This window comes from Solanum verrucosum, unplaced genomic scaffold, assembly GCF_900185275.1.
Source record: "Solanum verrucosum unplaced genomic scaffold, falcon-dt-bn FXZP01000117.1, whole genome shotgun sequence".
Classification (NCBI taxonomy): domain Eukaryota; kingdom Viridiplantae; phylum Streptophyta; class Magnoliopsida; order Solanales; family Solanaceae; genus Solanum; species Solanum verrucosum.
The window spans coordinates 401,197-425,558 of record NW_026020014.1 but is presented as its reverse complement, the minus strand read 5'-3'; the positions used below and the strand labels follow the sequence as shown (position 1 = coordinate 425,558).

General features: G+C 28.8%; 1 pseudogene; it reads right to left on the bottom strand.

Moving 5' to 3' along the window:
- Positions 1 to 6,467: 6,467 nt before the first annotated feature.
- LOC125820555 (protein NRT1/ PTR FAMILY 1.2-like) lies at positions 6,468 to 16,538 on the bottom strand (annotated as a pseudogene).
- Positions 16,539 to 24,362: the final 7,824 nt, after the last annotated feature.

Here is a 24,362-nt window from a genome sequence, read left to right as displayed (position 1 = left end):
TTTATAAATTGACTTAGATAGTAAAAGATTTTTAAGGTGCGAGTTTTTAAAGTCTTGCTCTTAAGCTTGCATCCAAGCTTTTCGGCAAAGTCTCGTGTAGTTGTGGAAGTCTGTCGTCCCTGCTCGTCATTGTTCCATTCTTTCTTTAGCAATTTTCAGCTCTGTTTTGTTTTAGTTTATCATTCGTGTTGTATTTTTGTATAGTAGTTTAATTGCATTTCTTTTTCTTCTTTTTGGAAGCTCAAATGATGTGTTTCTTCCCTGTTTTGATTACTATGAATGTGCAGTTTACTTGGTCAAATAGCTGAAGCTTTTTCCCTCCTTTCGTTTCATTATGGACCTGCTTGCTTTTTTGATTAAAATGGATATAATCGAGTCAAATAGTCATATGATTCAAGTGTGTAATTCTCTGAGATAGGATTCGTAGTCATACTTAAGGGTTCATATTAATGTAGAGTTGTTATTTTTCGCCTTAAGTTGTTATCGTTTGTATTAAGATACCTTTCTTTTTATCAAAAAACTAATTTCCTTAACCCGTCTTGTAAGTGTTGATAATTATCGATTTTCCATTTTAAAATAAGATCTTGGTGGTAGTATGAATTTAAGATGATTCTATCCAAATAGTGAATGTTAAGCAATCTTTAGTTTGTTCATGTGCTGGGATTGGCTACCAGTTCTCTCTGTTGAATTCATTTCACCATTATTTTACTTTGTTTTCGAATCAAGCTCCTTTTTTAATATATATTTGCTACTTGAAGCTAACTGGTTGGTATTGTTTTCGTTTAGGCGTAGGAGTCTTAAAATTAATTAATATGGTATGTTTGAGGCAATGTTGCATTTGAAATATTCGTATGAAGTGATTCTATCCTTTGAATTACTATTACAATCTTTCCTTTTGGTCCGTTTAGTTTTAAAATGATTGCTTAGTTCATTTCTAAGATAGCATGCCTTCCTCGAATGATTTCCTCAGCACTGTTCAGAATGTGTATTCCATGCCTACAGCTGACCATAAATGAATGTGCATATTTGGGGTAGATTGGGTTTTTTTAATTCAAATTGGATCGTATCTTGATGGTCATTTTGTTTTTAGTAGGATACAAATTGTTGTATAAGTTAGCATTTTCCTTTGTTCCCTTATTATATTATTAATGCATTAATCTCTCATTTTGCCTTAAGTTACAGAATGTTAAGTTTTTAATAATGGATATAGTGTTTTGTCTCTGTTTTTCTTTAGTTATAGAAAGCCTTGATTTTAATTAGCTTGTGTTTATTGTGATGTCTTCTTTTTAAACAATTGCTTCGGGTAGTGCTTTACTTAAATGTTGGCCCGTAGATACTTGTAGCAGTTTGGTCCATTTGCTTTTAGATTAAATATATTCATTTTCCTCATGTTATGATTCCAATTAAGGTTAGCTATTTTATTAAAATCTCATGATGATTAATTATTGATTATTATCATATTGTTCTTTGCATGGACTCCTTCAATGAGTCTACTGGACTCCACTCTACCTACATATCCGAGTTGATTTCCTATCGAATCAGCCTTGGTCATCGTTCAAAAAACGAAAGATGAAATATAGCAATTGGAAACTAAAACACGCAGGTGGAAGAGAGGCTGAGATACGGCCTGTATACATGTTGTATACATTGAATTCACAGGATATACAAGAAATATACAGCGCTATATGATGGTTGTATACGCTGTATACATCAGCAGAAATGGGCCTAAAAAGCCCCCAAATTCCAGCAATTGTATGTTGTTATAATTAGGCCTAAGCTCACTTGTTTATTATTAGGGAAAATTAGTAAACTAGTCAAACTCTCTAACATAATTATTAAAAATATCTACACTTTAAAATAATTATTGAAAATGTCAATATGTCAACATTTTAGCAAATAATGCATCCTAATATAATTAATTTTCTTTCATTTTATTTCTCAAATCAGACCCCACATTGGACTAATTTTACTCCCTATCCGTGAAAAAGAAGAAAAAAAACTATTATTACCCACTTTCTCCTCTTTCTAGGTTCTTACCCCAAATTCTTCCTTTCTCTCTCTTGAGTTTTTCACCATTGTTCTCTCCTTTCCTTGTCTAAGAAAATCACATCTTCTATTTTTCTCTAATTTGTTCAAGAAATCTCACAATTCCTTCAAAATATTTCTCACCCACCGATAAAGATAAATACATTGTCACCAAGTATCTTTTGAGATTTTCTTGTATTATGTAAATACACTCTTAATAAAAAAAATGGGCGTTGAAGATTTTGTAAAACTTGTTGAAGACCAATTAATATTCAAATAAGTATGTATGCTATTAATATTTGTATTCATTCAAAATCTCATGTTGCATAGTTTATTAATCTTGTATTTGTTCCTAATTTATATTCATCCCAAAGGTATGTCAACTAGATATGTATTTTATTTATAGGAAGAACAACTTCCTATTAGTTTGTTTTGTTTTTTTTTATAATTTTTTTCAGAATTTTGTATCCTTTGTCTATTTGTATTCAAAACCGTATGTATGCTATTAATATTTGTATTCATTCGAAAATTATGTTGCATAATTTATGAATATGATATTTGTTCCTAATTCGTATTCATTCTAAAGGTATGCCAACTAGTATGTATTTTATTTAAGAATGATTGCAACAAATATTCACTTATTTCTTTTTAGTTTTATATTTCATTCTCACTTTTTCATCACATTATTTTTTGTATTTTATATATTATTATACAAAATGCTACATAAAAACTAGAATGAATACAAATATAAATAAAATACATATTGGAATGAATACGACTTAAGAAATGATACAAGATTCTAAAGAAAAAAATACATGAATACAAATATGTTTCTTAAATAACTACAGATTCATTTGGCATACCTATTGAAATGAGTACAAACTAATAAAAAAATACAAGATTATACAAAATACAACATGAAAATTAGAATGAATACAAATAGTGTACATATTGGAGTGAATACGATTCAAAAAAAGGTTACAAAATTCTAGAAAAAAAACAAAAATACTTTGTGAGAAAGGCACACGTTTGAATTTTCTTTGAAAATGTACTGATGATATGATATTTATCTTTTTTGAAATATTCTCTCACTTGATTTTCTCTCTTATGTTATTAAATAATTGTATATTTTCAAATTAAACAAATTAAAAAAAAATACATAAATCAGATATGGAACATACTAAAATATTGACACTTTTTAATAAATATTGAAAATGTGACTAAGGGATTCTATTAAATGCTAAAATATTGACATTTTGAAAATTTTCCCTTATGATTATTATTTTGTTAGAGTTTAGGACATGTGGGAGAATTGGGCCTAAGGCCCAAAGGAAAAACATTTCTTTTATGTTAGACTAGGACAGGTACAAGTAATTCAAATCAAAACGAAATAGGCCCAAGTACTGGCCCAGGCGAACAGAAAATCAGACTTGGGCCCATTTTTTATTACTTATGTTTTTATATTTGCTCACTGAAAAATCTCCCCATAAACACATTTAAGAGTCAATATTATAGGTTTTAAATCTACTTTTAAAAAATTCTTGCTTATAACAGTTTAATTACGGGTTATAACATATCACTAATTATTTATAAATTAATTAAATTTTACTTTATTAAATAAGTAATTTTTTGTAATTTTATATTATTATTAAATTATTTAAATAAAGAATATCCCATAATTATCTCTTACACAATTATAGGGATTTTACATTGATTACACTTCCTTATTTAATGTTATGCTAATAACCTACCATTAGTCAATCTCACCACCCTTCCCCCACACATATCCAACTATACACACTATTACCCCACTTTCACCTTCTTCTCTCCCATTTTTCTCACCAGCCAACTACACCAACATTCAATCTTTCGTCTAATTTTTTTTCCAACAAAATTATGTCTAAGAAACCCATTGAAACGCCTCAAAAGAGTTCCAGATTGGGTGAAATTGTTGAAAATCTGACGAATATTCAAAATCCGGCGACGGATGGTTCATCTAAGTTGAAGGAGCGACAAAGAGAGAAAAAATGAAGAAAAAAAAAGGTCACCCCTGCAAATCAAAAGGGGAAGAAGATGAAGGGGAAAATTGTTGAAATCCCTTCTAATTCCGATTTTGATTTTGTTACTGAAATCAAAAAGAAAAAAAGAAAAAAAATGTAGAAGTTGGAGCATCTTCAAAACCATCAAGAAAAGGAACAACAAAAAGTTATTTTTTTAAACTTTTGAACAATTTTTTTGTGTTTAAATATTTGATGATATATAATATCATATGTTTTCTTTCAGGCAGATACCGTTTACATATGAATTACTGATGACCTATTACAATTTCAAGATACTATTTTGAAAATATTAGTGTGTTCCAAACTGTACATTTATTGGATGAAATCTGATTAATATGTGTATGACTACGCTTAAATGTTTTGATTTTGAAAATTTTATGAATTGTGATATAATAATAGTATACAAATGGTATGAATTGTGTTTGAACATTGGTGTGATTATCTATTAATTGTGTTTATGATATAAATTATTAAATTGGTATGAAAATGGTATGATTTGTCAAACTACTGATTTTTTCTAAAAAAAATCACATTATGCTTACTTTATATTCTAAACATGTTTTTTGGATGAAACATGTATGAAATCTGATTAATACGTGTATGCCTATGAGTTTAATATTTTATTGTTGGATATTGTATGAATTGTGATATAATATTGATATACAAATGGTATAAATTGTGTGATTATATGAATTTATCAATTTTTATACATATTGTTTGGATAAAACGTGTATGAAAATTTGATTAATATGTGTATGACACTAACTGAAGTTAGTGTGAAAATGAAACACTAACTGCAATTTGTTTTAAATTTATTTATAGTAGGCACCAGTTGAAAATCAAATTAATATTCATGTAAACTTACATTATATTAAATACTCAGGATACCATAATTACCTTTTATAATTATCACTAATATTTACACTATCTTATGTATTAAGCTGGAATAAATTTTATTTTTAACAGTATGCAATCTGTATGATTAATGAATGAACAATATATAAAGAATGAACGGTATATTAAACACTAAGTTTATAATGCACTTCAAATCAATTATGTTTCATATCAAAACATAACATTAATCTAAACGACAAAATAAAATAAAAATTATATATAGTCTAAACAAATAAACAATCATTAGTTTTGCACAGGATAATTTGAACATTCTTCATGTTGTGGCCAACTTGACAACATCTACTGCAAAACAAATTTCATACAAAACATTATATTTCACATTTAATATTCACTTAATACACATTTCATACAACAATCATCATTCACACCAAATTTATTAATACACATTTCATACAAAACGATTATTCATTCAAACTATATACATTTCTCGTCCCAAATAATTAATTACTGTCACCCAACTTTATACAGAAATAACAAAATTAATATAAACTCAACAATTTCACATTTAATACCAATTTAAAACACTTGTAATACACTTCATCAAGAATTCCAAATTTTTTTTACATATTTCTTAACACACTTTTCATACATAATTCACTCGACTTATACTATCAAATTCATTATCAAATAAAATAAATTTTCATAAATTCATGAACATTATAATTAAATTATTTTTACAGAATAATTAGCTCACTTTCATATAAATTTCATTTAATTTATTCTATCAAATTTATTCATAAAATCACATTAAATTTATAATTTAACAAAACAATAACCGTATACAAAATAAACAAATAAACAAAAAAAACACTAAATTTTTTATATTTCACAACAGTAAACATAATATGATATCAACAGTTAACAAAATATGACTCCACCTTCAATTAATCGACAGTTTAATCATTTGGTAGTATATTAAAACTTATCAAACTTTTGTCATATAATTTGGTAGTGTGATAAAATAAAGAAAAAAAGTTTGGCCTGCAAGGGCATCACTCCAGAATTGAGGAAAATAAAAAAATGTCTAGTATAAAATGAAAATGAATCTACCCTTCCTTTTGCCTGCAAGTGAATTCACGACTAATGAGGTATTTTGGTTAATATAAAATGAACCTTCCTTCTAAAAAATGAAATAATATAAACTAGAATAGTATAATTTAAAATAATTCCTCTTTATGACCTTCACGTTATATTAGGGCGGCTTATTATTATTCAACTGCTAGGTTATCAATTTATAGATAGACTATAGAATTATTAAACTATTAATATATATCGATTATTAGTTTATCAATTAGATCATTATCAGTTTGAATTAGTTTATATATTTTGATTCTTCAGATAAATAAATTAAATAAGCATACTGCTCAAATCATGCTGAATATTTTGGTGGCTGAAAAGAACAAATTAGGGAAAGTGGACTATATAATATACTATACTAGTAGTAGCTAAAAATGTAATAAGAGAGTAGTAGCCTAGCAGGAATTCAAGTCAGGTGTAGATTTTTTCTTCTGAGGCAAATCAATTTCATCATCATCGTCGGCCTCGTCGTGGCTAGGTTCCATCATTCTCACAGTGATGTCAACATCAACAGAAGGTCCATATTGCCATTTGCCAGCAACAAACCACAAAATAAAGCAGATTAAAACCTGTCATTAGAGCAAGAAGCCAGTAGTAATACTCATAGTGTCCCCTGTTGATATTGCTTGAAATCCAACTTTCTTTCCCTTCTCCTTTGGTGTACTTATCCACAGCACTCAAAATCACACTTGCTAAAAGATTTGCAACTGCCTTTCCCAGTACTAAAAGAGCTGATGCAATACTTGACATACTCTTTGGGAGCTCTGAATAATAGAACTCTGTGGCGCCAATCGCATTCAATGCCTCTGCTATACCGTTTAAACTGTTTGGTATAATGAGCCACATTGCTGACATCTCCACCAACCCCTGCGAGTTGTTCAACAGCCCTTCACTGATTGCTCTTCTTCGTCGAATATTTTCGATAATACCAGAGACTACCATCGACATGCAAGACACGAATATACCAAGTCCCATTCTGACTATAGGTTTTAGACGAACTGGTCTTCCTTTGATCTTTGATGCCAATGGAAGCATCACGCGGTCATACAGTAATACCCATATTGTTAATGCAATCATCAAAAACATCCCGAATGACCCTGCTGGTATTTGGAATCCTTTAGTTAGATGTCTATTCATGGATTGAGCTTGTAGTAGTGGGAATGAACTTTGGCTTAAGTTTATTGATATCATGATCCCCGTTGACCACAATGGCATGACTCTAATGAGGGCTTTTAGCTCCTCAACTTGCTCCACTGTGCAAAGGTTCCATGGATTGGCTGCAACTCCATTTGGCTTAACATCTTCAGGGGTTTTAATGATGCAAGCTTTGTTTAAGAATCTCAATTTCTCCGTTGGCACTTGAGGTCCTGAACCATTCTTGTGATGATAATCAGAGTTCTGATTGGGGTAATGTAGTCTCCTATTCTTGAAGGCAACCACAATTACTCGTATAAAGCTGGCAAACACGTTTGAGAGAACCTTTTGCTTGATAAAACGGAGAAGCAAGGAAGAAAAATAACGCGGATAAGAACATGAGGATTGCAGGAACTCCAAAACCTATTTTCCACCCCAGTCTGTCCTGAAGGTAAACGATACCCGTTAGGGCAATCATAACAGAGACTACAGATAAAGTATAATACCAGGAAAAGAAGCTCTCCAAAACTGTCTGCTTGTTGGGATTATTATTATCTCCCTTGTCAAACTGGTTAGCACCAAAGGCTAAAGAAGAGGATCTTATACCTCCAGCACCAATTGACAAGAGCAGAAACGAGAAAACCAAGAGCAAGTATTGTGATGTCGTTGTAGATTTACAAGCCTGTCCTGATTGTTTGCAAGGTGGAGGCCTTGCTTTCGGAATCATTGCTGTTAACCACAACACTACTGTTCCCTGCAACAAGAGGACATTCAAGTGTAACTTAACTACAATCCTCTTGTCTTATGGGGATTAAGTGGCCAAAAACATTCCTTAATTATAATCCAAACTTAAAACTACATTCTCATATTATAACAATGAATAAATAACATCCTTGAACTATGTTATCCCAATTTTAATGTTTAGATAAAGTAAATATACTATTGTATGTAAATGAGATGCATAATTTGTTTTTTTTAATAACAATAACATTATCTTTATAATATTTATTAAGTTGAATTTCAAGTAAAAGCATAAATAACTAAATAAAAATATAAATCTAATTGTTTTCCAATGATTATAATAAAACACAAAAACTATGACAATATTCCATAGGCTACGGCCTATGTAGTGATTCCTAGAAATTTTAGGGTATTTTTATTTTATGTAATACGTATTTTATAAACATAATTTGTATTTAAATTGTAATATTTCAAACTTTAAACTGATTTTGAATTTAGACTCTTGTTAATTTTAATACTCTATTTTCTAAAGTTCCCTACCATTTCAAAAATCTTTCTTTTTCTCTTTTTCTCTTCTTTTCCGGATACATTATTCACATCACTTCCAGTCCAACGATTTTGTTCCTATTTTACGCCAAAAATCACTCCCACATATCAACAATTACATCAATCACTCAATTTTTTAATTTTAAATCTATTCTCTCTCAAGTTCATCGATTTCAAGTTCCTAAAGAGGTAGAACTATTTCTTTATCAAATTTTTTATTCCAGTTCTTCAGTTGTCATTTTAAAAAAAAATAAAATTAACTTTTTCATTTACAATTTTCTGATACATATGAATTATGCTCTCTCTTTTTAGTATGGTACCTTGTGTATTTGATTTTGATGTCAACTCATTACGATTCTGACGATGATGATTGGGCTGAAAATAGATCCAAAAGGTTGTAGGATCCATTAACAATGGCAAATCACAACATTTAGAAGACGAAGTCGAAGAAGTATGAAAGTTCATCTTTTAAAGTTAATGTGGAAAAAACCCCAAAAAATGGTAGAAGAGTTGCATCTGCAATGTGGTGTGTTATCTTTGAAGAAAATGATCTAGGATTAACAATCTTTGAAGAAAATGATCTATTGGTGGGCTCTGGTAAGGACTTCAGATCGAGATTCATGGGTGATGTCATTTTGAAAAAAGGATATAAGAGTGAATGTTGAGAAGGAGAAGGAGAAGAATGATGTACATTCGTCTTCTAAAATGAATGTTGAGAAGGAGAAGTCGAAACATATCAGATTGTTGATTTTTTTTTTCAATTTTTTCTTGTTCATCTTTTTCTGATATATATGGGTTCAAATTTTTAATGTATAAAAAAAGTTGTTTTTGTTTCTTAAATAAATGTATTATGTATCCGAATGACTGATATTTTAGGGATTTTTTGTAAAATAGAAAAGAGTAGGGATATAATGTAATTTAAGTCTTACACTATGAGATTTATGTAATTTATACTAAAAAAAGTTCATATATTAAAAAAAGGGAAAATTACTTATATACACGCATTTACTTACCTTAATATCCATTTATCCCTACCCTTTTTAAAAAATTCAAAAAATCCCTTAATTCCCCCAATTCATAAAATCTTCCGGATACATAAATATTTCACTCCTATTATCAGCCTACACCCATGTTTCCCACTCCCCATTTCACTCCATTTTATCCCTAAATTCTCTCCACTTCTTTAGCAGTTACAAATTTCAAATTCATTTTGATTTTCAGAAGGTCTCTCTCTCAAGTTTATCAATTAATCTATTTTTGAATTTAAAATCTTTTCTATTTTCAATTAATGATTTCAAATTATTCAAGAGGTAGATTTCTTTCCATCACTTCAATTTTCGATTTCTTTTATTATTATTTTTTAATTTTTTCATCTTAAAAAATAAAAATAAAATTACCTCCGCCCCCTGCCCTCATTGAAATCTTATTGAACCTTTGCAATTTTAGTTAATCATATTGTCGTTGAAAATTTTTCTTGAAAAATATTTATTTTCTTTTAATATTTCTACTATTGAAAAACGTCCAAAAAAAAGAAGAAAAATGTTGGATCTGCCATAGCACGGCCATCACTATCAAAGATATAGATTTTTAATGTATCTCGTTTATTTTGAGTTTTAAATTAGTCTTTGTTAGTGTTATCATTGATCTGATACATCACTGCTACAATAACATTTGTTTTATGCAATGTTTAATGTTCATATTTAAGATATTGATACATAACTCTAATGTTGTTGAATTTTTGATTAATGTTTATCATGTTCAATATAAATGTACTTGATACATAAACTTTGTGTTATTTATCACACACCCAAAAAAGAAGCTATTTTGAAACAATTACACGTATAATGTATTTTTTTTATTTTAAAATATAGTATTTCTCAAACAAAATAAGATACATAAATAATATTGTATCATACACTAATTTTTTAGTTATGATACGTAAATTCAAATTTATACTAAATGTATCTGATACATAACAATTACCAAACAACAATGTATCGATCTCAAACTTAAAATCTTATGGGCAACACTTTCTTATTTAATGTATCTAGTAGAAGTACAACATTTATCAATTTAAACTGAAAGGAACTTCATGATCTCAAACAAAATAAGATACGTAAATAATAATGTATCATGCACTAAGTTTTTAGTTATGATACGTTAATTCGAATTTATACTAAATGTATCTGATACATAACAATTACCAAATAATAATGTATCGATCTCAAACCTAGAATCTTATGGGCAACACTTTCTTATTTAATGTATCTAGTAGGAATACAACACTTATAAATTTAAATTGAAAGGATATTCATGATGTATCTTCTCAAAAAAATTGATAATTTTCAATCAAAATTGAAAGAATCTTCAATGAACTAGGAGAATTATTTTGAAACTCAAAATTTTCAACAATTTTGAATCAAAACGGAAAGGATCTTCAATGAATTGGAGAAGAATTTTGAATCTCAAAATTTTTGACAATCTTGAATCAAAATTGAAAGGATATTCGATGAACTTGAAGATTCACAAAAGAAATCATTTGTCCAACAACAATTCCATCACTTTTGTATTCTTCATAACTCACTTCGCTTATCCAAAATTTCGACAAAAGTTTTTATGAAACAAAGAGAACGATGGACAAGAAGAAGAAATTTAATTTTTGAATTTTTTGGTTTGTTACACTATAGGATTTTGAATTCTTGACAATAATTTGGAATTGAATAACATAATTTATGGGATCTTAATTTAATTGTTAGCTTTTTTCCCCCCTTAATTAGAGCAAAAATAGATACTATGAGATTTTTTTTTTCTTTTTTTTGTTAATTATTTTTTTTCCCTTAATAAGTGCAACAGATTGATACATAATGTATCAACAATAATGTATCTGAATCCTTAATTATGTATCCAAAATGCCTAAAAAATATGGGATTTATGTAATTACAAAAATAATAGAGATAGAAGGTAATTTAGGTTTTATACTACGGTATTTATGTAAGTTATACTTTTCTTTTTGTCAAATTTTTTTTAGGCATATTAAAAAACCTCAAGTGAGATCTGAACTAGCAATCTCAAAATGTACATTAAAGGGTCGTTTGGTATGATGGATAAGAGGGGTTAATCTCAGGATAATTTTTGAGTGCCCTTTAATTCACCGTTTGATTGTAAAGGATGGGATAACTTATCCCAGAATTAACAATTGGTATTGGGATAAGTTATCCCTGCAGGGAGGTGGAATAGTAATCCTAGGATAACTTATCTAGGGATAAAGTATATAAAATAACAAAAATACCCTTCTTAAACTCTCTTTTAACTTTTACATTCATGTATATTAACATAATTTTAACAACATTTATAATAACATTCATAACCTTAATTATTTGTTATTTTATAAGAGTATATTTTTAATTAAAAATTACATTTTATAAATATAGTTTTTATTCATGAATATATTATGAGTTGGATTTATTTGCCTAATTCTAATGTTTATTTATACTTTGATTTCTCTTAAAATGTTCACTCCAATATTAAATTACATATTTTCAGATTAAATAGTTTATTAATCACTTAAAAATTATATTTTATATATCAATTAAAATGTGGATAACTTTAATAATAATTTTTTTTAACTATAATAAACTTAAAAATAGAAGTTTTATTTTAAGCTAAATAAGATGGAAGTTTTATTTTTAAACTAAATAAGATGAAAATTTCATTTTTAAGCTAAATAATATGAAAAATTCATTTTAAAGCTAAATAAGATAGAAGTTTTATTCCAAGTTAAATAAGATGAAAGTTTAATTTTAAAAACACACGGAACAGTCATGAAAATGCATATACAAAAAAATTAAGTTATACAAGATGAAAATTTTATTTTTAAGAATGAATAACTAAAGCTTGCAAGTAAAATGTACAAAAATAGATAGATAAGTCCTAAATATGTTAAATAGATAATAATTTATACATTTAATATAGAGACATATCTTAGTAAAGAGTTTTAAAACGGATTGAAATTAGAGATTGAATTGGGCTCAATTGAGGAATCTCTTAAAATGGGTTAGACTTGAATGGGTTGAAATTGAACCCAATTCAAATTATCTTGAGCTCAACCCTTAAAATTCTGGGCGGGTTGGACGGATTACCTATGTTTGGGTTCATTTTTGACACCCCTAGTTACATCGTTATTCCCAATTCTTTTCACCACTGAGGGGTTGTTTGGTTTCGGGATAAGATCAAAACTAATACATATATAATTATGTCATTTATATATGAATTTTATATCATGTTTAGTTTATAAATAGGATAGAAGTTATTCATGTATTAATTTTATATAATATTTATATTTAAATGTTGTATTTATAAAAATTATACATATATTAATTTTATACGGTGTTTGATTGTGTTTTTTGGTTTGATTTGATATGGTTTGGTATTGAGAAAAATATGGTTATTAGTTTGATTTTAACTTATAAAAGTCAACCCGAGACTATACCAACCCGACTGTCACGACCCAAAATGAGTCGTGAGTGGCACCCACACTTAACCTCCTAAGTGGGAGAACCAAGGAATCCAACCCCAACACATATCAATAATTTAACTATGAACAACAACAATAATGCGGAAGCTCAAAACTTATTAAAGTAACCAATCAAATAAACCTCTAAAGTCTAACACTTATTATCCCCAAAATCTGAAAGTCATCACATCAAGGACATCTAATCTTCAAATACTAAGTCTAAGAGTATTAAAGACACCAAAATAAATGAATAAAATAGGTTATGTCCGAAAACTAAGGACATCATGCCATGACCAAGAGAATCCAACACGAGCTGGAATGAATTGCTCACCCTGGAACCTGATGTGCTGGAGACTGGCTAGAGCTGAGGGCAAGTTGAAGTCACTGATACACTCGTTGCACTCCACAAAAAGAAAACAAAGAAAAATACAAGTAGGGCTCAGTACGAGGCAACATGTACTGAGTAGGTATCATCGGTCAACCCAAAATAGAAACTAATATACAATGAATAATAGTATAAAGTCAACTATAGCACTTAGCAGGTGATAAGAAACAACAACATGAACAAGTGACAGTTGAAGCAAGTACGTAATCAATCACAATATCAAGCACACACACGAGGACTCATGCCTCCACTTCACACTCGTTTGGGAAATGCGTTCATTGAGATTGAGTACATTAAGTTAATTCAATATCTTTTTCCTTTAATGTTACCGTGTCGGAACGTGACACTCCGATCCAATTATACCGTGTCGGAACGTGACACTCCGATCCAATAATACCGTGTCGGAACGTGACACTCCGATCCAAAAATACCGTGTCGGAACGTGACACTCTGATCCAAAAATATCGTGTCGAAACGTGACACTCCGATCCAATAATATTATTAATTTATCATTTATTATCACCACTTTTCAATTCATTAATAATATTACATCAAGCCTTCTTTATTCAAGGCATCACTTCGATAGAGAGGTTTTCAGATTATAAATCTCACGGTCTCAGGATTTTAGACCAATCTCAAACCACACAACCAAGCCACACAATCACACAGTCAAGTACATAGAAAACTTCACAATATCATTCAATGCATATCAATCGCTATTAAGAGTTTATCTATCAAATAGAATAAACCATAACCTACCTCCACCGAAGAACCGAAGTCAAGCAAGCTACTTCTCCAATACTTTTCCTTTCCTCAATGCCTCCGAACCTTTCCAATCTATCAAGTATATATGCATAATTTGTAAGTTAACGAGTTTATAAACACTTATATTATCTTATGTCTAAGACTAGACCCAAAAACTCACCTAATTCTATAATCAATTTCCTAAAGTTCAACCTAAGGGTAAGTCTTAATTCCTCCCATTTGGCATAACTTTAACGATATTCGAATAATATTATATACCTAATATTTAATTACATATATCAATGTATTACAACTTACCTTATATTATGATAATAAAATAATATTAATTAAAAATGGAAGCTTACTGGTGATGAACCAGTGGTGAGAACCATGCTAACTCTTAACACCTATGCCATAAGTAATAACCTGACCTATTCAATTGTATAAACTACACTTCACTGGAGTATGTCGCCAACTTCAATCTATTACTATATGATGGTAATAACTAACTCAATTGTCAATCATTAATTGATCATTAAGAAGTTGTACAATAATGCCAAGAACTCACGTGAATGACTAACCACGTTTTTCCATACAATTTTTAGTACCTCAACACTAACAAAAACAACCAACCAATATTATCTAATCATTGTAGTATCCACTCTTCTCAAATAACAATTTCCTACACCACATATTATAACCAATACTATGCCATAATTATTCCTCAATTATGTTACTGTCATTACCTAGACAAACCCACAACAATTTATTCCCACCATTTTCATGTACACAAGTTGTCATGTCGTCCTTCTAATTCATTATCCAATTACACCCACATATATATATAAATTACCTTCCCTAATTATTACAACAACCGAACCTTTCAAACATTATTTGTTTTATCGTACCCCCAATTTGACCAATCATTATGTTCCTCAACTTTGCACCTTTCAATTATTTAATCATTTCCCACTATTCATCATACAGACCCACTAACGATAATTAACCAATAATATACAATTAGAATGCTGGAAAAATTTCGGTGAAACAGTTACTTGAAGCCGTCTTTCCAATCTTTGCGACTCTTTTGGTTTTCCTTTCTTCTGCAGATTAATTACTAACCCTAATTATTATTAGGACTAATTATGGGAGTTGTAGAAGTGGCCCACTATTTGTTTTAATGCTATCTTCTATAACCATCAACTAACTTAATTATAAAAACTACCCCACTAATTTCATAATTGTAGTTACGAATAGTCCAAAACACTCATTTAAAATCTATCGAAAGAGTATTTTATACAATAAAAGCTCTAATACTCAAAACGACCAAATGGGTTGTTACACCGACATTATATATATAATTTTAAAATTTTCTTTTATGCATAAAAATATTTACTTGATACAATAATTTATAAATATTTCTTATACTTTTTCATAATTTTTGTCTTTACATATTATTTCGAGTTTGACTTAAAATTTTGAATGGTCTAATAAAATTTATAGTTCATAGATATTAGTAACTAACTCTAATAAAACTCAGATCAAATTCAAATCAATACTATTTCTAACAAAAAGATCAATTCAACATTAAGATTGACAATAATGTTGAATATTTATTTTAGTTTTACATTGGTTTAGATAATAAAAATACAATCCAGTTTTAATTTTAAAAATTTTTAGTTAAGTAATTATTTCTTATTTGATTTGTTTTTAGCATGATTTAATATTTTTAAATTATCATATCTTAATAATGATTTATTTATTTGCAATATTTGTTTTATGCGATTTCATTATTATTTTTTGTGGAATATTTTAGTATTATCACTCATATCATATTTTTTGTTATTTTTTTATAAAACAACTATAATAGTTATATTTTATTAGTTTGATTTGACTTATAGATTTAAAAAACTTGAATTTTATTAGTTTAATTTAAAAGTTTTAGTTAATTAGCAGGAAACTGAAGATGGAACCAAGACCAATAGTAAGGAATCGACCTAAATATGAATCAGCAACAACAGCTCCAACAATAGGCATAAAATTAGTAGCAGTTGACCAGAAAAACAGAAGATTTTGAGTTGTAGTAAACCCCATCCTGTATTCTCTCATCAAATAAAATGTCATATTTGGTAAAAGCCCACAGCTTGCCACATTCTCCAGTGCCTCATTTGCTGTAACAATTCAAAAATAAACTTACTTGATTACAAAACAAAACAAAACAAAACAAAAAAATCCCCAAAATATTTGAAACTACTCCAGTACCTATGATAAAAGGCATGGTAATTAATCCACCCTTTTTTCTACTTTTAATTAGAATCGGAGAAGAATTTGAACAAGTTTGCTTCTCTGAATCTTCTGTTTGAGATAATGGAAGATACTCTGCCATCTCTTCCTTCATCTTCTCACTTACTAGAGATTAGTAATCAGAGGAATTGAGGATCAAAGGAGAAATAAAATGGAAAAAAATATGATGAAAAAAATAAAATTTGTTGGTTCTACAGACACAGAATAATGATGGGGAAGTGGATGCCCCCGCTTTTTAAGGAAAAATTACAGAAATCCAACATTTTAGTTTACTTATTACCATTATTCCCTATAAGTTTTATAAATCTCCAAAATCTCTCATTTTCGCGCATCAGATTAGTGTATCTCGCGCATCACATTAATGTATCAACGCTTATATTATTGTATCTCGCGCATCAAATTAGAGTATTATGTATAAAATGTACATCAGATTAGTGTATCATATATAAAATGTAATGTATCTTACTTAACGATTAATGTATCTCTCGCATCAGATTAATGTATCAGCGTTTATATTATTGTAACCGTTTGAGGGATTTCTGTAATTATAAACTTTTAAGGGATAGATTGTAATTTTGTCTTAAAAGTATGTGATTTTTGTAATTTACCCTTTTATCAAATGCAAAAAAAAGGCACGTGTCAATATATATTACTCCTATTAGGGATCATTTGCCGTAAATGTTCAAATAATAATGTCACTTAATTTATTGTTTGGTCGGTAAATCTAGGATAAGTTATTTCGAGATTAATAATTAGTATCGGGATAAGTTATATCTCTGCTTGGATTTCGGGATATAATAAGTAAATGATAAAAATATTTCTTTAAATCTTTTTTATACATTATTATTTTCACATTTATGATGGATATTTTTGTAAACAAATAAATTGTTCTTAAAATTTATGCATATTATTTTGAATACAACAAATCAAACACTTTATAAAAAAATAATCTCAACATAACTTATTCCGTCATAATTTATCTCATTATAACTAATCTCATCTACATATCCTCTCATTAAGTATTATATTAGATTAGATATATTGGCATGATTTTGAAATATTTTAAGTGGTTTAAGTATTATAATTTATAGTATTTTTAAATAATGTATGTTATTGTTTCAATTTATGTAACACATGAAAATTTAAAAGTGTTTTAATATATTTTTAAAAATTATTTTAAATTATTAATTATTATAATGCATTTTACGTAATTTCAAATAATTAATGTTATCCATGTTTCCTTATTTAAATGACATAGGTAATAATTCTAAAGTTAACTAAATTTCCAATCAATAGTTAAAGTTATTAATAATGTATTGTACTTATTTAGTGTCCGTTTGGATTGACTTATTTTAGGTGTTTTTAAGTCAAAATAGTTTTTAAGCAGTTTTGAAGTGTTTTGATAAAGTTAAAAAGTGTTTATAAGCACTTATTTTAAAGCTAAAATAAGCCAAAAATCATAAGTTAGGAATCCTAGCTTATGGCTTTTGACTTATAAGTCATAAGCCAAAAGCCAATCCAAACAAGCCCTTAGTATAATTGAAATTTAATTAGTTAGGACTTTTTCTCAACCCCACGTGGCCATTAATGTAAAGAAAAATAATATGGAGCTACAATTTAGACATCACGAAAAATTCTATTGGCCCACAAATTTAATAAATTCCCAAAATAATATGGAGCTTCTCTCATTTCTTCTTTAAGGTATATACTGTATACATATAAGAAATAAGAAAATAAAATTTCCTCTTATATATAATAAATATAATATAGAAGCAAGCAAAGCAATAATATATAAGAAATAAGAAAGTAAAATTATTCTAATTTGTGCCATTGACCAAAATAAACAGGCTGAGGAAAGAGGATTTGTTTATGATTCAGTTTGAAAGGGTTTTTCCTTTTTTTTTTTTTAATTTGTACTCATTTATTCATATAAAAGCTTGATTAATTTAAATTTATGTTATGTAGACATTTAATTAAAGGAAAAACAACCTTATTCGGTATTAAAAGTTGCTTTTCTTTTCCTGGATGGTCCCCACCAAATACCCTCCCACACATTCTCAACTTAAAATCTATATATATATATATATATATATTGAAATACAGACTAGGTGATGTAACACCTCTCTATGACCTCCATTTACATTTATCTTTTTTCTCCTTTTTGACTTTTTTTCTTATTTAAATTTATTATTTTATTGTAAAAGTAAATTACTTAATTTATTACAAATAAATATTTTATTACTCCTAATTGATGAACATTTATGTAATGATCCGAAAAGTCATTTTTATAAAAAAATTTTACAAAATTACAGTTTTACCTATCTTGGTAGTTGCCTTGAGTAACTTTTGATCAGTTTGTAAACTTGGTTGAGAATTTCTAACTACTCGATAACTATAGTTATTAAGTTGACTGATATTTTATTAAATAATTAATTATTAGTTGGTGATTAATAGATCAAGCCCTTAATTTATTATTTTCCCATGTCACTTGATTGGCCCATATACATTAAAAAATGTTAGTAGGGTTTAACATTTTAGTCCACAATTTGAGAGAGGAAAAGAAAAGAATTGTACGAGAGAGGCGCAGAGACACAGTTGGCGTCGCAAGAAAAATAATTTGTGCTTCAGGTAAACCTCAAGTCTAATTCTTATTGTAAGTAGTAATTTCTAAGATAGGGGTATACATTAGTATAATAATATCCTCGTTGTTGGTATGTCGTTTAGTGATTGTTGTTTGGAAAGATTGTGGCCAGAGATAATGGCAATTATATGATATTTAATAATTATTTAATGAAGTTAATGATTCAATTTAGGTTTTTGTAAGTTTTTGGTTAATATAAGCATGTTACTGCATATTGACTCATTAATGAGATACTGTGTTCATGATCCTTTTAATATTATAATGTTTATTGCATTAGACATTAAATGATCCATCTTACACGATAGTTTTCGTTTTTCTTTCAAATCAAGTTGGGACAAGTTAATGATATATATGAAGGGTTAATGATGTTGTAATCATTGGAAAAGGGTATTTTTTACGAAGTTAGTTAATGGCTGCACATTTCTTGGTAGACTTGAATAGTACTGGCTCGTTGTTAAAGGACACTGGTTATATATTAAATTTTGGTTTAAGAATTATTTTTGAGGTTATCATATTAAGACTCAAGTTTGATATTTGAGATATATAATTAAATATCGGGTGTATTATATTATATGAAAGCTATTAGGGTTGTAGTGTTTGGAGAAATTATGACTTCACCCTAGGCTTGAATTTGAGAAATATGAGAGTTGACCTGTTAATTGATATCGAGCTTAAACTTGATTATAAACTTGGGTGAATTTTTGGGTCAAAGCTAAACACATAGTAATATGAGTGTTGTTAGTTTTGGAATCTTGTTGTGGTCATTTATTTGAATAGATTGCTTTGAGTTGGAAGTTCAACGAAAGGGGAAGGCTCAAGTTCCGGAGTGTATTCTTGATTAATTGAGGCAAGTGAATTTCTAAAACCTTGTTAAGTGTATGAAATTCGCGCATTTCCTTGTGATATGTGTTTGGGGGTAATGAGACTTGGTGATGGGTTGACTTGTACATATTGATTATTTTCTAATGATGAAAAAGGGGTAATAAAAGGCAATGTTTTTAATTGTTGATGTGTGATGTTTGAGACTGGGTTGAAAGGCTTGTTGAATCATTGTTGATGTTGTATTGTTGTGAATTGTGTATGGTTATGAAAATGGTCATCTCTTCATTATTTGTGTGAACATGTCATTTGCATTGGTTCTGAGACATGGTTGTGATAAGTGTTATGTGATAAGAGGATGTACCATTTTGACAGACGTATCACGCGCCGCGATGGATACTATATTTTGAGGGACGTATCGTGCACTGCGATGGATACTATATATCGAGGGACGTATTGCGCGCCGTGATGGATGCATGGATAGATATGTCCCCCATGGGTCCCGAACTGAGAGACAGCAGGTGTGTATCACTAGGTCAGACATGCATCACTATACTTGACATTGCATTCCATTGCATTGCACATATTTATCATTAGTGAACTTGATATTGTGTTTTGCTGATCTTGTGAGTGCGTTTCTGTGGAACTTTGATTGGTGAATATTGAGCTTAGAGTGTTGTTATTGAGTTGTGAGCTATGCGAATTCTGAACTGTTAGGTTGGGCTGGTTTTAAGCATGTGGTAGTCGTGGAGATTGTAATTGAGGAATATTGAGCTTGTTGTTGAGAATATGTGATTGTTAGAATGTTGTTGTTGAGATATGTGTTATGTGAATTGTGAACTGTTAGGTTGGGCTGATTTTATGCAGGTTGTAGTTGTGGAGGTTCAGTTGGGGTGTAAGGAGTATCCGTATTCTATCCCCTTAGCTTGTGTTTAGAGGTTTACTTGTTGAGTACAACGTGGTTTGGTACTCACCCCTTGCTACTACATTGTTTTGTAGGTTACTAGCCCAAACCTTTGTGATATATTCTCTTCTTTTCTGAGGCTTCTTGGAGATTTGTGATGTAGTTGTTCGTCAACTCAACAGACTTTCTTACTCCGGTTTATGATCTTGTTCTACTCTAGAAATAATGTCATATGAGACTTGTATTTTTCTTTTAATTCAATTGTAATACTTTAGGGGCTTGTACACGTGACAACCAGATTTTGGGGGTATTTTTGAGTTTATTATAAAAATTTCTGCATTTTATTTTAATGATTGAGTTTTAGGCTGGCTTGTCTGATGGGTTAAGATGAGTGTCATCACGTCTATTTTTGGGTCGTGACAATTTACAACAAAGACTCATCACATGCCAAGTAATTATTCATAACTCACCCCTCTAATTTCTACTCTTAATAAATTTATTTATTTATTCTCTCTTTTTTTAACCTTATTTTAATTATAAAATGACAACATATTTTGAATATTTTTCTCTTTATTATTTAACTTTTTACAATGAATAATTATCCATGAATCACACTTTTAGAATTTTTACTTTTAATCTATATCTATATATAATATAAAGTTAAGATAATAGAAAGTGATGTGGCACCTCTCTATGATCTTTTTTTTTTCTCCTTTTAAAAAAACTTGCCCCTTCTCAGTTCTCTCTAAAACCATTCCGTTAATTTGATTCATTTTGATTTGCCTTAATAATTAAAATAAAATTCCCTATATAATACTGTAACAATAAATGGATGAAGACTAAGGGTCAAGATGAAAGTGGATAAATAAAGAGAATAGACCATTTATATATATGATGTGATATAGGGCTGTTCAAAATCGATAACTTGAACCAAAAAAAAAGTTATTGGTTTATCATATTGGGTTATTGGTTTAGCGGTTTTGATAACGGTTTTGATTTTTTCTCTTATCGGGTTATCAATTCTTAACGGTTTGAGGTTTTTTCTTAACAGGTACCGATAATCCGATAGTAAATTAAATAATTATATATATACTATTTTGTATATAAAGTCCTTGACTTAGAGGGTCATTTCCTACTTTTATTTTTTGTCATCTCAAACACTTGGTTATTCTACAATGTGAAAATGTTTGTTTTTTAGCAAGATGTAACTTTTGAACTCATATGCATGGTTCATTTGGTTTGTCACCTTGTTTCTAAGTGATTTTCAATGGGTTTTTTTTGTGTCAAATCTTAACGGTTAAATCGATAATGATAAAAAACGGATAAACCAATATCTTAATGGTTCGATAACGGTTTAGTATCTCTACAAATCGATAACCAATAAGTCAAACCGATAAACTTCAAAACCGAACCGAACCAACCGATACGCAGCCCTAATGTGATATATTGTAGTTTTTGATTATCTAAATTATATGTTTAAAATATCGAATTAATGTAATCTAATTTGATTTTTAAAATTAGTCAAATTAATTTTTGAAAAACATAACATGATAATAAAAAGTGGACAGAAAAGTAATATTTAATCTAGAAAGAATAAATCCTCTTTAAGACCTTTACGTTATATTAGGTGACTTATTTCGGTTCCATTGTAATTGAATTATTAAAATATCAATTATTTGATCATAATCAATTTGATTATTGATTTAACCATTAAAATATTATAATTTTTTTAATTATGGTAAAACACATAGAAACAAGTAACAAACCAAATAAATCATGAACATGAGGTTACAAATTACATCTCATTCAAAACAAACAAATATGAGACAGTCATAAATAAAAGTATGAAACTAAATCCTGACTTTATTTACGCAAATTATATAAATATAATTTATCAATTTACTATCGAGTTATTGATTGGCTTGTCAAAAACGGATAACCTGATATTAAAAAAATTAAGTTTAGTATCAAAACCGCTAAAGCAATAACTCGTTAACAATTTTTCCTATAATTATTACTCTATAATTTTCAGTAGAGTAGTAGAGTATTTATTATAATTGAAAGCAAACTATTTAGGACCTTTTCTCAACCCCGCGTGGCCATTAATAAAAAGAAGAAAAAAAGTACAATAAATAGTTGTCTAAACAGTTGACTTAAAAAATGATTTTGTTTGAAAGTATTTTTTTTCTTTTTTCTATCTTGGGGTTTATATTTGAAAAAAGAGTCTGATTAATTTATGGTCACATACCGCTTTATTCATAAGAAAGCGTTCCTTATTAAATATTTTTTTATACCTAAAATTTTAACTCGGTACATTTAATTAACCGAGAAAGTCCCTCTCGTATTTAACATCCATCAGGGCTTATCCTGCTCATCCACTCCATTAGGCGGTTTTATGCAGGAAATAATATGATCTACTAGTTCCATTGGAAAAAATTCTTTCAAGATAGCTACTTCCCATTCACCATTTATAGCGTAATTCTTTCATAATTGTCGTCCCATTCAAAATTATCCCCTGTGATAGTGTATAAATCACTTAATCCTGTCCAATTATCATGCCATACTAAAGATGATCCCTTCCTCGCCTGCCATAAAATTTGATGTTCTATTAAATCTTTCTTGTATCATTCTCTTTCAGACATTGTGTTTATTATATTAAAAGAGAATGTAATAAAATTATCCTTTTATTTATGGTATTTTCTTAAAATGTGTGCAAAATTAATTGTGGACAAATATTTTTCAAACAAGACAAGTACTAATTTATTTTCCTTGCTGCTGGTCCCACTATCTCCTTCTCACAAGGTCTCAATTTATAATAAAAAGATTTTTTATTTTTTAATATAAGGGTCCAAAATGGATCCAAGAGTTTATTGGAACAAATTAAAAAAAGGCAATAAAACAAATATTGATGACAAATCGAATGAATCATGTACATGAGTTCAAAAGTTGCATCTTGCTAAAAAACAAACACTTTTAGATTGTAGAATAATCAAGATTTTGAGATAGACAGAAATAAAAGTAGGAAATTAAACTCTAAGTCAAGGACTTTATATACAAAATGGTATAAATATAATTATTTAATTTACTATCGGGGGGCTATTAGCTAATCCGTAAGAAAAAAACTCAAACCGTTAAGAATCGATAACCCGATAATAAAATAAATCAAAACCGTTATCTAAACCGCTAAACCAATAACCCATTACTAATAAGCCAATAACTTTTTTTTCGGTTTAGATTATAATAGCCCTACTCACGAGTATATATATTTAAAAATTAAATAAGTAAATGCTAAAATTTAACAATTAAAGATTAAAAAAATAACATTTTTAAGAAATTAATTTTTTTCCTTACTCTACTCTAACTCATCCACTACCCAATAACCCAACTCCACCACCCACCCCAGCCCTCTAGTACTTCCAATGATCTGCTTTTTTTAAACCTCTGTTCTCAAAAGATAATGACTAGTATATTAAAACTTAATTAAACTTTTGTCATATTATTTGGTAGAGGGATAAAATAAAGCATAAAACTTTTGCCTGCAAGTGCATCTCTCC